This window comes from Aegilops tauschii, chromosome 1 (genome assembly GCF_002575655.3).
Source record: "Aegilops tauschii subsp. strangulata cultivar AL8/78 chromosome 1, Aet v6.0, whole genome shotgun sequence".
Taxonomy (NCBI): Eukaryota; Viridiplantae; Streptophyta; class Magnoliopsida; order Poales; family Poaceae; genus Aegilops; species Aegilops tauschii.
The window spans coordinates 123,024,017-123,043,525 of NC_053035.3; positions in this window are offsets into that span (position 1 = coordinate 123,024,017).

The following is a 19,509-nucleotide window of genomic DNA, read 5'->3' on the forward strand; positions in this document are numbered from 1 at the left end:
ACATTACCCATACACCGGTGTTTGGATAATCGAGCAGGAAACATTTAGCATTGGGCTTCAAATGTTTTTGTTGAAAATCGGAGTACTATGGACATGCTTCGATATAGCACTGACATGGTTTGCAAGCAAAGGTCAGACTTTGTATTCACAAAGGATCCATCAGGAACATCTTATAGAACAAGTCTTACAATTTCCTTATGGAAGAATGGTTAACCTTGCTATAAAGGATACTAAAGCAATCGGTCCTCCAGCCAGGTGTGCTAGGCATGACATCACCTTACCGGGTCATATAAGGACAAATGTTATGACTCTTGGAAATATGTTCAAACCATCACATCTGACCGAGGTTCAGATCCGATGGGCGTCAGGATACCTCAGACTCAGGATGCCTGAGAAGAAAAGGTGCAACACAAATTGACGAAATGACATGGTAAGATTCTCGGGGAATGAACTATGGGAGTGAGTTCCGAAACAAGAGTTCATCATTAAACTAAGGAGAGGATGAGGAGGTGGCTGATGGACTCAGCGACAATCCTCGAGATTTCCAAAAAGGTGGTTTTCCACAGTTATGTGAACAAGGAGATAACATTTGTCGGATCAAATGATATAAAGATGTATGCTCGAGGAAAACATACACAATTACACATTGGTTGAAAGGTGCACCCGAAATATGGGCATAGGTAGCATGATCAATATTAATGGTGGTTCAATAACCAAATAGTCTAAGAATGAAGTATTGACCATTCACTTCAAAGCAATAGAGTTGCTAGAAGTTTTGGATTCACACATCATAGCTCAATTGTTGGTATTCCGGTTAGAAACAACACGGGGACCAAGAAATGAATGGAGAGGGCGAGAAGTATCATTTGTATCAAGAATTCTTATTAGGTGATCAAAATCTTGCTACATTCTTGACATAAAAGTCGGTAATACTCCAAGGTGGAACATAACATAAGCTGGATAGCAAGGAGCTCCCTAACATGAACAAGTTTGTGTTGGAGGTAAGGCAATAAGGTTGTCGATGATCACACCAATCATCGTGGGGACAAGATGGCATTTCCCATCATGAATTCGATTCACACTTGGAAGAAGGCATATCATTGTTGGTGATGAGCACGAACATTTGTCGAAAGATTTCATTAAGATGTAATCGATCGGTGATGACATCAAGTCAAAGGAATGATGGAGCGAAAGGTTATTGGAACCAAGGGTACGACACAAACTCAAAATCAAGCTTGTTGTTCAAGGCAAAATGAAATGACGAGGAAGATCGACGTAAGCTTAGCTCATCGTCAAAAATTTGTGCTCGGGGAGGAAGGACCGGGCAGCAGAGTTAAAATTTTGCACGATAATGATATAGCCGATCAGGTTAGGAATGACTTGAAGGATTAATAAATTCGTAAGCAACGAAATTTATTTAAAGTTATTGATTCGGAGTGTGAAACTGATTCACTTATCGGTGTTCTCGGTTGACAAACAACCCAACACCCATGAAGTGACAATGAGAGGGAAAGGTAGTACTTCATTAAAAGTTCATAAGATGTAGTGCAATGGCATGATATCCTCGAGATACCAGGGGTAATACTCAACGACAGATCAAAGTAGAGATTGGATTGGGGTTTTGCTCCGTAGAAGACAAGTACTTCAACTTGTCCGAGAAATGGTATTTAAAGGAGAACATGGTCGGAACCACGATTGCAAAGGGGTCAATTCACGGATACCATATGATATTATATCAAGGAAATAATTATTATTACAAGAAGCTTCCATGATAGGATCTACATCGTGTCCATGGGCATGAACACAAAGTTCAAGGTCGACTCCCACTTCTCCTATGCATAACCTTTCATTTACTGCTCTACTAAAATGATTTGACTGTGAAGATCTACCCGGTGAATTACCAGAGGAGAACCTTCGGGTTCACACAGATTAAGGAATGCATACGTTTAATCCATCGGGGCATCTTAGAAACATATACCACAAACTTTAGGAGTAATTTATACAAGCTCGAAGGTAGAGCATGGTTGAGAAAGCAGAGGATACAATTTACCAAAGGTATTATATACCCATGGACAACTTTCACAAGGTTATTGAATATGAAGGACACTGTCGGATGATAATTCAACAAAGGATCCGGTGGTCCACCAGAGATCTGATGTGAGCATCGGTACTCAACCAAAAGAAGAAAGAATGCAAGGAGATCATATTATAGAAACAACTGACTAATTGAAAGCTCAAATGCAAGAGAATTATGATTTACAAAGCGAAGGATCAGAAGCAGACGCTCTGATCAAGGATGGATAAGTTCAATAGACTTAGGGGCACAATCAATGGCAATTTGATTGGTCGAGATTGAGCTCTTGTCTGGAATGACGTCTGAATAGGAAGGATAAATTCCAGGGAACAACTAATGATTGTGTGCATTCACACACAAGTTGAATCAAAAGGATCAGAATGACAATCACAAAGGTTTTTAAAGTAAATTGCTAGACCAAGGAATTAACCGGAATGCAAGTATGCAAGAATTCCCAGAACAATAGGCCGTTGAGGATTTTCGAAAGATCAAATAGTATTTCGAAGTCTTTTGCGGAACACAAGAACAACTGGGAATGAGTGGATACTCGATAAGTGCGAGGAATTATCCGTATGGGTATTTCTGCGGCAAGGAGCTACAAGGCAGTGGTACAAGGGATTCTTAAGAGTCGGAGAGCAATTCGACGCATCTTGTAGTAACAAGAGAAACTCAGAGTAATTGTATGAACAACAAGTGTATGTCGTTATTGATGTCTACTACACAACCTTCTTCTTGTAGACGTTGTTGGGCCTCCAAGTGCAGAGGTTTGTAGGACAGTAGCAAATTTCCCTCAAGTGGATGACCTAAGGTTTATCAATCCGTGGGAGGCGTAGGATGAAGATGGTCTCTCTCAAGCAACCCTGCAACCAAATAACAAAGAGTCTCTTGTGTCCCCAACACACCCAATACAATGGTAAATTGTATAGGTGCACTAGTTCGGCGAAGAGATGGTGATACAAGTGCAATATGGATGGTAGATATAGGTTTTTGTAATCTGAAAATTTAAAAAAGGCAAGGTAACAAGTGGTAAAAGTGAGCGTAAATGGTATTGCAATGCTAGGAAACAAGGCCTAGGGTTCATACTTTCACTAGTGCAAGTTCTCTCAACAATAATAACATAATTGGATCATATAACTATCCCTCAACATGCAACAAAGAGTCACTCCAAAGTCACTAATAGCGGAGAACAAACGAAGAGATTATGGTAGGGTACGAAACCACCTCAAAGTTATTCTTTCCAATCAATTCGTTGGGCTATTCCTATAAGTGTCACAAACAGCCCTAGAGTTCGTACTAGAATAACACCTTAAGACACAAATCAACCAAAACCCTAATGTCACCTAGATACTCCAATTTCACCTCAAGTATCCGTGGGTATGATTATACGATATGCATCACACAATCTCATATTCATCTATTCAACCAACACATAGAACCTCCAAGAGTGCCCCAAGTTTCTACCGGAGAATCAAGACGAAAACGTGTGCCAACCCCTATGCATAGGTTCATGGGCGGAACCCGCAAGTTGATCACCAAAACATACATCAAGTGAATCACGTGATATCCCATTGTCACCATAGATACGCACGGCAAGACATACATCAAGTGTTCTCAAATCCTTAAAGACTCAATCCGATAAGATAACTTGAAAGGGAAAACTCAATCCATTACAAGAGAGTAGAGGGGGAGAAGAAACATAAGATCCAACTATAATAGATAAGCTCGCGATACATCAAGATCGTGCCAAATCAAGAACACGAGAGAGAGAGAGATCAAACACATAGCTACTGGTACATACCCTCAGCCCCGAGGGTGAACTACTCCCTCCTCGTCATGGAGAGCGCCGGGATGATGAAGATGGCCACCGGTGAGGGTTCCCCCCTCCGGCAGGGTGCCGGAACAGGGTCCCGATTGGGTTTTGGTGGCTACAGAGGCTTGCGGCGGTGGAACTCCCGATCTATTCTGTTCCCCGATCGTTTTAGGGTATATGGGTATATATAGGAGGAAGAAGTACGTCAGGGGAGCCACGAGGGGCCCACGAGGGTGGAGGGCGCGCCCAGGGGGGTGGGCGCGCCCCCCTGCCTCGTGCCTTCCTCGTTACTTCCTTGACGTGGACTCCAAGTCTCCCGGGTTGCTTTCCTTCCAAAAATAACTTCTCCAGAAGATTTCATTCCGCTTCGACTCCGTTTGATATTCCTTTTTTTCGAAACACTGAAACAAGGGAAAAACAGGAACTGGCACTGGGCTCTGGGTTAATAGGTTAGTCCCAAAAGTAATATAAAAGTGCATAGTAAAGCCCATAAAACATCCAAGATGGATAATATAATAGCATGAATACTTCATAAATTATAGATACATTGGAGACGTATCAGCATCCCCAAGCTTAATTCCTGCTCGTCCTCGAGTAGGTAAATGATAAAAGAAATAATTTATGAAGTGTGAATGCTAGCAGGTGCATAAGTTTGATCAATGATAATTTCAATCACCTTTTCTAGCATCATTATATGTCATAACAGTAGTTCAACTCATAGAACTTTTCATGATCAAGTAACAAACTATTCACATGCTAAAGTATAGATCATAAACTTTCTTGAAAACTAACAAACTATGTTATTAGTCATCAAACAATTACAATTCATCTTATTTTCAAGAAGAGTCTATGTCAGAGCTTTGATTCAGCAAACTTCACATACTCAACTATCATTTAGTCTTCCATGATTGCTACCACTCAAAGCATATTTTTAGAACAAATAGTATTCATCGAACATAGAGAAAGATAGGGGCTCAATATTTTGCCTCCCAACCTTTTACCTCAAGGGTAATGTCAACAACAATAATTCATGATCAAATATATTTGAATGGCCATATATGCTTAGATCTTTCCATCACATGATGCTTGCCAATTAAAGAGTAGGTTGGAATGAGAAGGAATACTACTGACTCTTGCATAAAAGTAAAAGATAGGCCCTTCGCAGAGGGAAGCAGGGATTTGCAGAGGTGCCAGAGCTCGAAGCAAAAACAGAGATGAAAATAATTTTGAGAGGTATGCTTTCATTGTCAACATAATGACCAAGAGTTCCCAATATCTTCCATACTACATACATTATAGGCGGTTCCCAAACAGATAGGTAAAGATTTTACTCCCCCTCCACCAACAATCATCAATCCATGGCTTGCCCGAAACAACGGGCGCCTCCAACTAACATCAAACCTGGGGGAGTTTTGTTTGCAATTATTTTTGATTTGGATTCGATCTTTTGATCATGGGACTGGGCATCCCAGTTACCGGCCATTTTCTCGTGAATGATGAGCGGAGTCCACTCATCGTGAGAATAACCCACCTAGCATGGAAGATACTGCTAACTCGTAGTCGCTACATGAGCGATTTGGGCATACAAAACAGATTATTATTTGAAGGTTTAGAGTTTGGCACATGCAAATTTACTTGGAACGGCAGGTAAATACCGCATATAGGTATATATGGTGGATACTCATGGAAGAAACTTGGTTCAAGGAATTTGGATGCACAAGCAGTATTCCCGCTTAGTACAGATATTTTGGCTAGCAAAGGATTCTAAATAGCAAGCACCACATGTTAGAGGATCCAAAACAATATAACTTATACAAATATACCAAGCATAACTCATTATGTTGTCTTCCTTGTCCAACTTCAACTAGTTTGCTCAGGTTTGAAAATAATTAATGAGGCTCACAATCATAGAAGATGTCCAAGATAGTATTATATGTGAAATCTCTCTTCCTTCAATATTCTTTCATGAATTGTTCAAGTGACCAATACGACGTTTGCTAACCTTCAATAAATTTACCACTCCTACTTCTTATATGTGAAGGCATTACTCCCCATGGGAAAGGCATATGAATCATATATAATTTCAGATTTATGACATTCAAATCATTCAACCATTTACTCATAGGATATAAGTGAAGACACGAGTAAATGACAAACTACTCCAAAAAGATATAAGTGAAGATCAATGAGTAGTTAAATAATTATGTAGCTATGTGAAGATTCTCTATCATTTAAGAATTTCAGATCTTGGTATTTTATGAAAACAGCAAGCAAGACAAAATAAAATAAAATGACACTCCAAGCAAAACACATATCATGTGGTGAATAAAAATATAGCTCCAAGTAAAGTTACCGATGAACGAAGACAAAAGAGGGGATGCCTTCCGGGGCATCCCCAAGCTTAGGCTCTTGGTTATCCTTGAATATTACCTTGGGGTGCCTTGGGCATCCCCAAGCTTAGGCTCTTGCCACTCCTTATTCCATAGTCCATCGAATCTTTACCCAAAACTTGAAAACTTCACAACACAAAACTTAACAGAAAATCTCGTGAGCTCCGTTAGCGAAAGAAAACAAAACACCACTTCATGGTACTGTAATGAACTCATTATTTATTTATACTGGTGTTAAATCTACTGTATTCCAACTTCTCTATGGTTTATAAACTATTTTACTAGCCATAGGTTCATCAAAATAAGCAAACAACACACGAAAAACAGATTCTGTCAAAAACAGAACAGTCTGCAGTAATCTGTATCAAACGTATACTTCTGGAACTCCAAAAATTCTAAAATAAATTGGTGGACCTGAGGAATTTTTCTAGTAATCATCTGCAAAAATAATCAACTAAATAGCACTCTCCAGTAAAAAGTTGAAGCAAATCTCGTGAGCGCTAAAGTTTCTGTTTTTTACAGCATGATCATAAAGACTTCACCCAAGTCTTCCCAAAGGTTCTACTTGGCACAAACACTAATTAAAACACAAAACCACATCTAAACAGAAGCTAGTTGGATTATTTATTCCTAAACAGAACCAAAAAGCAAGAAACTAGAATAAAATTGGGTTGCCTCCCAACAAGCGCTAACGTTTAACGCCCCTAGCTAGGCATGATGATTTCAATGATGCTCACATAAAAGATAAGAACTGAAACATAAAGAGAGCATCATGAAGAGTATGACTAGCACATTTAAGTCTAACCCACTTCCTATGCATAGGGATTTGTGATCAAACAACTTATGGGAACAATAATCAACTAGCATAGGAAGGCAAAACAAGCATAACTTCAAGATTTTCAACACATAGAGAGGAAACTTGATATTATTGCAATTCCTACAAGCATATATTCCTCCCTCATAATAATTTTTAGTAGCATCATGAATGAATTCAACAATATAACCAGCACCTAAAGCATTCTTTTCATGATCTACTTGCATAGAAATTTTATTACTCTCCACATAAGCAAAATTCTTCTCATGAATAATAGTGGGAGCAAACTCAACAGAATAATTATCATGTGAAGCATAATCCAATTGAAAATTAAAATCATGATGACAAGTTTCATGGTTATCTTTATTCTTTATAGCATACGTGTCATCACAATAATCATCATAAATTGGAGGCATACTTTCATCATAGTAAATTTGCTCATCAAAGCTTGGGGGATAAAAAATATCATCTTCATCAAACATAGCTTCCCCAAGCTTGTGGCTTTGCATATCATTAGCATCATGGATATTCAAGGAATTCATACTAACAACATTGCAATCATGCTCATCATACAAACATTTAGTGCCAAACATTTTAATGCATTCTTCTTCTAACACTTTGGCACAATTTTCCTTCCCATCATACTCACGAAAGATATTAAAAAGATGAAGCGTATGAGGTAAACTCAATTCCATTTTTTGTAGTTTTCTTTTATAAACTAAACTAGTGCTAAAACAAGAAACAAAAAGATTCAATTGCAAGATCTAAAGATATACCTTCAAGCACTCACCTCCCCGGCAACGGCGCCAGAAACTGCTTAGTTGACGGGGTGTGAGTGCTGCTTACCTAGCCTCCCCGGCAACGGCGCCAGAAAAGAGCTTGATGTCTACTACACAACCTTCTTCTTGTAGACATTGTTGGGCCTCCAAGTGCAGAGGTTTGTAGGACAGTAGCAAATTTCCCTCAAGTGGATGACCTAAGGTTTATCAATCCGTGGGAGGCGTAGGATGAAGATGGTCTCTCTCAAGCAACCCTGCAACCAAATAACAAAGAGTCTCTTGTGTCCCCAACACACCCAATACAATGGTAAATTGTATAGGTGCACTAGTTCGGCGAAGAGATGGTGATACAAGTGCAATATGGATGGTAGATATAGGTTTTTGTAATCTGAAAATATAAAAACAGCAAGGTAACAAGTGGTAAAAGTGAGCGTAAACGGTATTGCAATGCTAGGAAACAAGGCCTAGGGTTCATACTTTCACTAGTGCAAGTTCTCTCAACAATAATAACATAATTGGATCATATAACTATCCCTCAACATGCAACAAAGATTCACTCCAAAGTCACTAATAGCGGAGAACAAACGAAGAGATTATGGTAGGGTACGAAACCACCTCAAAGTTATTCTTCCCAATCAATTCGTTGGGCTATTCCTACAAGTGTCACAAACAGCCCTAGAGTTCGTACTAGAATAACACCTTAAGACACAAATCAACCAAAACCCTAATGTCACCTAGATACTCCAATGTCACCTCAAGTATCCGTGGGTATGATTATACGATATGCATCACACAATCTCAGATTCATCTATTCAACCAACACATAAAACCTCAAAGAGTGCCCCAAAGTATCTACCGGAGAATCAAGACGAAAACGTGTGCCAACCCCTATGCATAGGTTCATGGGCGGAACCCGCAAGTTGATCACCAAAACATACATCAAGTGGATCACGTGATATCCCATTGTCACCACAGATACGCGCGGCAAGACATACATCAAGTGTTCTCAAATCCTTAAAGACTCAATCCGATAAGATAACTTCAAAGGGAAAACTCAATCCATTACAAGAGAGTAGAGGGGGAGAAGAAACATAAGATCCAACTATAATAGCAAAGCTCGCGATACATCAAGATCGTGCCAAATCAAGAACACGAGAGAGAGAGAGAGATCAAACACATAGCTACTGGTACATACCCTCAGCCCCGAGGGTGAACTACTCCCTCCTCGTCATGGAGAGCGCTGAGATGATGAAGATGGCCATCGGTGAGGGTTCCCCCCTCCGGCAGGGTGCCGGAACAGGGTCCCGATTGGGTTTTGGTGGCTACAGAGGCTTGCGGCGGCGGAACTCCCGATCTATTCTGTTCCCCGATCGTTTTAGGGTATATGGGTATATATAGGAGGAAGAAGTACGTCAGGGGAGCCACGAGGGGCCTACGAGGGTGGAGGGCGCGCCCAGGGGGTGGGCGCGCCCCCCTGCCTTGTGCCTTCCTCGTTAGTTCCTTGACGTGGACTCCAAGTCTCCCGGGTTGCTTTCCTTCCAAAAATAACTTCTCCAGAAGATTTCATTCCGTTTCGACTCCGTTTGATATTCCTTTTTTTCGAAACACTGAAACAAGGGAAAACAGGAACTGGCACTGGGCTCTGGGTTAATAGGTTAGTCCCAAAAGTAATATAAAAGTGCATAGTAAAGCCCATAAAACATCCAAGATGGATAATATAATAGCATGAATACTTCATAAATTATAGATACGTTGGAGACGTATCAGCATCCCCAAGCTTAATTCCTGCTCGTCCTCGAGTAGGTAAATGATAAAAGAAATAATTTATGAAGTGTGAATGCTAGCAGGTGCATAAGTTTGATTAATGATAATTTCAATCACCTTTTCTAGCATCATTATATGTCATAACAGTAGTTCAACTCATAGAACTTTTCATGATCAAGTAACAAACTATTCACATGCTAAAGTATAGATCATAAACTTTCTTGAAAACTAACAAACTATGTTATTAGTCATGAAACAATTACAATTCATCTTATTTTCAGGAAGAGTCTATGTCAGAGCTTTGATTCACCAAACTTCACATACTCAACTATCATTTAGTCTTCCCTGATTGCTACCACTCAAAGCATATTTTTAGAACGAATAGTATTCATCGAACACAGAGAAAGATAGGGGCTTAATATTTCGCCTCCCAACCTTTTACCTCAAGGGTAATGTCAACAATAATAATTCATGATCAAATATATTTGAATGGCCATATATGCTTAGATCTTTCCATCACATGATGCTTGCCAATTAAAGAGTAGGTTGGAATGAGAAGGAATACTACTGACTCTTGCATAAAAGTAAAAGATAGGCCCTTCGCAGAGGGAAGCATGGATTTGCAGAGGTGCCAGAGCTCGAAGCAAAAGCAAAGATGAAAATAATTTTGAGAGGTATGCTTTCATTGTCAACATAACGACCAAGAGTTCCCAATATCTTCCATACTACATACATTATAGGCGGTTCCCAAACAGAAAGGTAAAGATTTTACTCCCCCTCCACCAACAATCATCAATCCATGGCTTGCCCGAAACAACGGGTGCCTCCAACTAACATCAAACCTGGGGGAGTTTTGTTTGCAATTATTTTTGATTTGGATTCGATCTTTTGATCATGGGACTGGGCATCCCAGTTACCGGCCATTTTCTCGTGAATGATGAGCGGAGTCCACTCATCGTGAGAATAACCCACCTAGCATGGAAGAAACTGCTAACCCGTAGTCGCTACATGAGCGATTCGGGCATACAAAACAGATTATTATTTGAAGGTTTAGAGTTTGGCACATGCAAATTTACTTGGAACGGCAGGTAAATACCGCATATAGGTAGATATGGTGGACACTCATGGAAGAAACTTGGTTCAAGGAATTTGGATGCACAAGCAGTATTCCCGCTTAGTACATATATTTTGGCTAGCAAAGGATTCTAAATAGCAAGCACCACATGTTAGAGGATCCAAAACAATATAACTTATACAAATATACCCAAGCATAACTCATTATGTTGTCTTGCTTGTCCAACTTCAACTAGTTTGCTCAGGTTTGAAAATAATTAATGGGGCTCACGATCATAGAAGATGTCCAAGATAGTATTATATGTGAAATCTCTCTTCCTTCAATATTCTTTCATGAATTGTTCAAGTGACCAATACAACGTTTGCTAACCTTCAATAAATTTACCACTCCTACTTCTTATATGTGAAGGCATTACTCCCCATGGGAAAGGCATATGAATTATATATAATTTCAGATTTATGACATTCAAATCATTCAACCATTTACTCATAGGATATAAGTGAAGACACGAGTAAATGACAAACTACTCCAAAAAGATATAAGTGAAGATCAATGAGTAGTTAAATAATTATGTAGCTATGTGAAGATTCTCTATCATTTAAGAATTTCAGATCTTGGTATTTTATGCAAACAGCAAGCAAGACAAAAGAAAATAAAATGACGCTCCAAAAGTAATATAAAAGTGCATAGTAAAGCCCATAAAACATCCAAGATGGATAATATAATAGCATGAATACTTCATAAATTATATATACGTTGGAGACGTATTAGTTATCCATATGGATATATCGGTTATAGGGAATTGAAAAGGCAGAGGCCACAAGGGTCTCGGGAATGATCGAAGAGTATCTTCAAAATCTTCTGGTGAAGTAGGCGATCATCTGTGATAAGAGGCTCTCCGGGAGAAGTAGTTACGAGAACCTAGAGTTAGATTTAGTAAAATCATTTAACCCGAATAGAAGAGAGAACAGAGTCCCAGAGTAAGGATCGAGGAGTAAAAGATTCTAATACCACCCAATGACGACGTGGGCCCGTAAGCCGCACATCCATGTTAGTAAAAACTTTTTCAATGACTAGACTCAACTTCGGCCAAGGAGTGTGGAAGGGGGATTCCTACAGGCAGTCGGCTCTGATACCAACTTGTGACCCCCCCGATTCAATCGTACACTAATCATGCATGCAAACTTGTATGATCAAGATCAGGGACTCACGGGAAGATATCACAACACAACCCTAAAAACATAAATAAGTCATACAAGCATCATAATAGAAGCCAGGGGCCTCGAGGGCTCAAATACAAGTGCTCGATCATAGACGAGTCAGCGGAAGCAACAATATCTGAGTACAGACATAAGTAAACAAGTTTGCCTTAAGAAGGCTAGCACAAACTGGGATACAGATCGAAAGAGGCGCAGGCCTCCTGCCTGGGATCCTCCTAAACTACTCTTGGTCGTCGTCAGCGGCCTGCACGTAGCAGTAGGCATCTCCGGTGTAGTAGGAGTCGTCGTCGACGGTGGCGTCAGGCTCCTGGGCTCCAGCATCTGGTTGCGACAACCGAGAGGAAAGGAAAAGGGGAAAAGAGGGAGAAAAGCAACCGTGAGTACTCATCCAAAGTACTCGCAAGCAAGGATCTACACTACATATGCATGGGTATCTGTGTAAAGGGGCAATATCGGTGGACTGAACTGCAGAATGCCAGAATAAGAGGGGGATAGCTAGTCCTATTGAAGACTACACTTCTGGCAGCCTCCATCTTGCAGCATGTAGAAGAGAGTAGATGGTAAGTTCACCAAGTAGCATCGCATAGCATAAACCTACCCGGCGATCCTCTCCTCGTCGCCCTGCTAGAGAGTGACCACCGGGTTGTATCTGGCACTTGGAAGGGTGTGTTTTATTAAGTATCCGGTTCTAGTTGTCATCAGGTCAAGGTACAACTCCAAGTCGTCCTGTTACCGAAGATCACGGCTATTCGAATAGATAAACTTCCCTGCAGGGGTGCACCACATAACCCAACACGCTCGATCCCATTTGGCCGGACACACTTTTCTGGGTCATGCCCGGCCGCGGAAGATCAACACGTCGCAGCCCTACCTAGGTACAACAAAGAGGTCAGCACGCCGGTCTAAATCCTATGGCGCAGGGGTCTGGGCCCATCGCCCATTGCACACCTGCATGTTGCGAACGCGGCCGGAAGCAGACCTAACCCCCTTAATACAAGTGCGAGCTTACGGTCCAGTGCGGCGCGCGCCGCTTAGTCGCTGACGTCATGAAGTCTTCGGCTGATACCACGACGTCGAGTGCCCATAACTGTTCCCGCGTAGTTGGTTAGTGCGTATAGGCCAATGGCCAGACTCAGATCAAATACCAAGATCTCGTTAAGCGTGTTAAGTATTCACGAATGCCGACCAGGGCCAGGTCCATCTCTCTCCTAGGTGGTCTCAACCTGCCCTGTCGCTCGGCCACAAAGTAACAGTCGGGGGCCGTCGGGAACCCAGGCCCACCTCTACCGGGATGGAGCCACCTGCCCCTTCAGCCCCCATCTCCGAACAGTATCATAAGTAATGTAACAGTATAAAGTATATAGCATATGCCCATGATCACCTCCCGAAGTGATCATGGCCCATTAGTATAGCAGGGCAAACGGACAAGAGTGTAGGGCCACTGATGGAACACTAGCATCCTATTCTAAGCATTAGGATAGCAGGTAAAGGTATCAACAATTATAGCAACAATGACAGGCTATGCAGCAGAATAGGATTAACCAAAAGCAGTAACATGCTACACTACTCTAATGCAAGCAGTAGAGAGAAGGAATAGGCGATATCTGGTGATCAGGGGGGGGGCTTGCGTGGTTGCTTTGGCAAGAAGGAGGGGTCGTCAACACCGTAGTCGTACTGGGTAGCAGCGGCGTCAGTCTCGGAGTCTAGCGAGAGAAGAGGGGGAAGAAACAATAAATATAATGAAAACATATGCATGACGATGCATGACATGACAATGAGCGTTGCTAGGGGGTGCCCAATCGCTGTAGTAGGTGATACCGGTGAAGGGGGAAAACATCCGGGAAAGTATTCCCGGTGTTTCTCGTTTCCGGACAAATGAACCAGAGGGGGAAGGTTGCGTGTTCGATATGCTAGGGGTGTGTGGCGGACGGACGGGCTGCGTATTCAGATTCGTCTAGTCGTTCTGAGCAACTTCCATGCAGAAAGTATTTTCATCTGAGCTACGGTTTATTTTGTATGATTTTCTAAATTTTTAAGTCATTTTTAGAATTAATTTAATTCAACATTATCCAGAATAGTGTTTGCTGATGTCATCATGATGTCAGCAGTCAACAGAGTTGTTGACTGGTCAAACTGACATGTGGGCCAAGTGGGACCCACATGTCATACAATGTTAGGTTAATTAGGGTTTAGGTTAAACTAATTACTGCTTAATTAAACTAACAGGTTAATTAGATTAATTAAATAGGATTAATTAACTTAATTAATTTAGTTAATTAATTAAATTTATTTTTATTTTTATTTTTTATTAAAAACGTTCTGGGGCGTGGGCCCGTGTGTCATTGGCCCAGGGGGGCCTTAGCTGTTCGGGCTATCGGGCATGTGGGTGCGGGTGCCCGACGGGGCGAACCCGGGGGCAGCGTAGCCCGCTCGGGCATGGAGGCGAGGCTGCCGGCCGCGGCGGGGCGGAGGCGGGGTGCAATGGCGGCGGCGAGCGGCTACGCTAGGCGAGGCCGTGGCCGGAGCGGCGAGCAGGGACCGCGCCAGGGAAGCCCGGGGGCGGAGTGACGCGGGGCCGTGACGGACGAGGCCAGGGCGGAGGGCGGCGCGCGGCAGGGAGCGGGCGACCGCGGGGAGGGGCCGCGGTGCGGGTGGCGGATCGCTGAGCGCTGGAGGCTCGGGCGCGGTCTCGCGCGAGCGAGCGCGCGTGGGAGAGAAGGAGAGGAGGGAGCTTCACCGCGGGAGCGTGGGGACTAAGGCAATGGGGATCGAGGTGGGGGATGGGGACGACGTGCGTAGTGGAAGCAGGCCGGTGAGGCGGCGTGGGCTCCGGGCGGTGGCGAACGATGACGAGGCGGCGGCGTACGGCGGCGGCCTCCTCCTATCGATCCCGATCCAATCGGGGGAGAGAGGGGGGAGATATTTCGGGTGAGTGTGGGGGTGTCGATGGGCGAGTGGGGGAGTGGGAGGGTTATGGGGTGCGGGGGTGGGCCGGTTGGTTGGTTGGGCCAGGTGGGCCGGTGCCCAGTGGGGGTGTTTCCTTTTTATTGTTATTTTGTTTTTTTTCTATTTTGTAATTTTTCCTTTTTATTTATTTTCTTTTCTGTTTTAAATCACTTTAAGTTATCTAGGCATTTTATAAAATTGTATTGAATTACACCATATTTACTTATGCAAAATATGGCACCTCCCGAACATTTTTGTTTTAAATTTTGAAAAACTTTTATTGTTGACATTAATTTGAAATTGAATTTTGAAACAGTTTTGATCCAACGCGATATTATCAACAGTAACCGGGGTGACGTGGCACCGTTAACATGGGATTACTGTAGCTTAATTACCCGGGCGTCACAAAAAGGCTTGCTATAGAAGAGTAATTGCAACGGAGAACATAATTGATGCGGAGCATCCTATGGTCATCCCCATGGACCTACCATCGTCTCACCAAGTGCCAAGAGGACCTATGACACGAGCACGAGCTAGAGCTCTCGAGACCGAGGTGACTTCCTTCCTTAGTGATATCACATATGATCCACTCGAGACATGCTACTACCTAAGTCCGAGATGTTGTGCATGATTAGGTATCAAGAGGACCCTCCCGAAGATGCACTTGAAGACGGACAAGTCCTCACGTTCACGGATGAAGAGAACCAACGAAAGGAGTCAAGAACAGCTTCCAGGCCCCGGACATCCGGCCACGACCCCGGACATCCGGCCCCTGGAGCATCGTCCACAGCAGCCGCACAACCGCCAAGCACCTACAGGCCCCGGACATCCGGCCCGAAGCCCGGAAATCCGGCCCGAAGCCCGGAAATCCGGCACCTTCTATCCAGAGAGCACCGAGGCTGACCCCGCCAGCCCGGACATTCGGATCCCAAGCCTAGACATCCGGCCCATCACGAGCGTCTGGACATCCGGCCCATTGCCCGAACATACGGACCCCGCCTATCCAGAAAGCGTTAAGGCCAGCCTTGACCGCCCGGACAACCGGCGCTAGCCCGGACATCTGGCACCTCGCGAAGGCTCGGACATCCGGCCCGACGCCCGGACATCCGGCCTCCCTTGTTTGCGCATAGTGTAAGGGCCGAGGCCCATGTACCCCTTCACCCACCTAGACTATATATACTCCTCCTCCTCCCTCATTCTAGGGTTAGCGTTGTGATAGCTCATATGTGAGATAGAGCCTCGCTCATCCATCCGGATCTACTCCATCGCGAGGGACCGACACCTCTTCGAAGAAGATCCACTTGGATTCAAGACCCCTAAGGGGAAGACCTCAAGACCTCCTCACGGAGAAGAATCGGTTACCCTATGTATCGTCTCTTGTTGGATTTGGACCGTGTGATCTCTATGTGTACTCGGATCTAGCATATGTGTGACCTAATCTTGTTGGTTTGAGTGATTCTCTTGTGTTTCCCCTCGTGATTTCTCCTCATGTTCTTTGTGTTCTTCACGGGATCCGCTCCTTTCGTGAAAGATCGGCCATCTAGGGTTCCACCCTACATCATCTTGGTATCATGAGCCACGTTGATCACGATTTCGGAGCCCCCCTCTTTGTTTTCTAGCCTCGTTTTGTTGATTTTGTCCCTAATTCGAAAATTCCCCACAAAAATAGCCCCCCAAATTGTTTTGTGATTTGTTGGTGTGATGAAGTTTTGTTGGATTTGATCCGCGGATTTCGTGTTTTGCAGGTAGATCTAGCTTCCCCCCATCATTTCGCTAATTTCCATCCACAAAATCTCCTGAATTTTGCCCTGAATTTGCCTCTTCCACGCGGAGTTCATCGAGTTCGTCCACGGATCCAGAGACCGGACATCCGGCCCGACAGCCCGGACATCCGGCCCACAAGCCCGGACATCCGGCCCCTGACAGCATCACTTCCTTCCACCGCTTTGTTTTCTGCCTAACTTTCGCCAACTTTCGATCCGGTGCCCACTTACAATTTCGCATACCACCATCACTTCCCCATAGCACCATCGTTTTCCACAAACACCACCACTGCTTACCCACTACCAATTCCGACAATTTTGACATGTTTTGCTTTGAGAATTTGAGTTGCGGTTCCCGTGTCCTATTGTGTTTCGGCTATTTAGGTACGGTTCGACATCAACATCACCGCCGCTCATCTTCGCCACGGACTCGTCATCAACAACGACCACTCCACCATTTTGACACCATACCGTAAGAAACAACGGTAACCTCATCTTGGTATCGTGATATCATTGTACATTCTTGCCATTGCATTGATAACCACCATAGCCCAATTTTGCTCATCTTACCCATCGAGACTAGCCTTTAAGTATTGCCGGCAACGTGACTTATGCACATTAGGGGTCATACTTCCCATAGCATACATACCATACCATTGTGGTGCATATCTTGGTATCATCTCTTGTGTCACAAGGTTGTCATCGCATATACAAGATTGCTATCTTGGTTCGTGAAGTTTTGCATGAGAAAAGAGCTCAAAAGACAAAGAGCCAAACAAGGTTTTAAGCAAAAGGAAAGATAAGCAAAGAGCTTATAAACAAGAACCATAGCATCGTACTACTTTAAGATTGTCATACTCGATCATCTTGGATCATATCACCGGAATACCATACATATAGCATACTTGGGATAGAAGTCGTTGCATTTTTGCTTAGTATGTTATGCACAAGTTTCGTATCCGCCTATTGTGCAATCGTGCTAGCATCTCTCTAGTGTTGTGCAACAAGAGCATTTTCGTGGATTTCACATTTTGGCTCATTCCTTGGTTGCACGACCCCACTTATCTATTTGCGTGTGTGTTTCCGTGTACCACATCTTGCTATAGGTCTACTTGTTGCATTTGCAAATTTGTGACTCTTTTCCAACTTTATTGAGGCTCCTGTGGCACCCCGATCCGCATGGAACAGGGGGCCTTCGCACGTCAGCCCAGGATAGCACCTGACGCACGACAGGTCCAAGATACAGCATTCCAGGTACAAGAATATTCATCAAATACATGTATAGAAGAGTACACAATTGATGAATACAATTATCTGGCATAGCCCTAAGGCTATTTAAATGGCGGCGGAAGTCTTGGTTTGGCGGTTCATCAACTCTGGCTGGGCTCCACAACTCACAAGACTGGCAAGGTTACGGCCTAGCACGACGGATCAAGCGAACAACTCAGGTACGACCTACAAAACTGGCATGACACGCCAGGTCAGTACATTGAATGTACTTGCAAGACAACCAAATACATAGCATCCAAACAAGCAGAAGACAAAGCGAGAACCGAGTGCATGCAACAGACTATCTCATATCAATTACTAAACATGGCATGATAAAAATTTAACTAAGCATGAACAAAATCATAACATCTACTAACCTAGCAATGGCATGGCATATCAGATCATGCTTCTAACATGGCAATGGCAAAACATAGCATATCATCTCAATCCTGGCATAATTTAACATGTCAATCAAAGCATGGCATGGCATCATGAAACTATGCTGAAAATAAACTACAGGTCATATCCAATGCAGTCATCACATGTTAAGTTTATGCAACTATCTCTTCTTCTGCCATGGTTCTTTAAATGCAAACATATTACTCATGCAATGCAACCAAACTTGTGCACCAAGTCCCTCGGACTCGCTTACCAGCGGGTTGCCTCGCAACCGACCGGTGATCTTTCCGGCGATCACAACCATAACCAACACTTGGTCTCCAACACTCACCGAGACCTCGTCTCGTGATCATATCAAAACATCGTCGTGACTTCTCACGACTATCTCATAGTCCAAGTCACCATATTCTCATTATAACATATTTATTTACCAACTTAATTCTTTTAGGTTTATCCTCCATTTCGACCAAGACCTGATAGTGGGACCTACTACGAACTGTGTTGCTATCGATAGACTTAATATACACTCTGCAGAGGTAGCACACTGTACCCACACCACGGAACCCATGGCCTCGTCATCCCATTCGGGTGGACCAACGGCATTCCGATGAAACCGACCTACTGCCATGAGACTCTCCCGGCCACTCTGACCCACTCCCAGCTGGGCTAGTCCTGGGTGGCCCCGTGTCTACCAAAGACACAACGACCACCGTCGTGGCCAAAACGTCCCTCACGGGGACCGGTACCAAAAATTCTAACAACGGGCACACAAGGTTATGTCCGCCTACCTGATCAGGGTAAGCATGCCCATAACCTTCCCTAGTTGGAGGCACCGGCGAGAGGCACAACAATAGATCACATTAAGGCCTTCCCAAAAAGGCAAATGTGGCTGCACTGAAAAAGTTCGATTTGGTGGCACTATGACTCGATCCCATCGATGACGGAGGAGGTTTGTTATTATTAAGTCATTTTAATTCCTTCTCCATCATCATGAACATGAATGCAACAATGAGCATGCAGCATACAAATGCATGAACAAAATATTGAACTTCTCAAGGGCACAACTATAGCATAAAGAATAGGACAATACCAAGTAATAGCATATCAATGGTGCATTACAATCCTCATAACATTTTACAACAATGATATGCAAATAAAGTAGAGTAGTGACATGACATTATCAATAACAACATTCTAATTAGCATG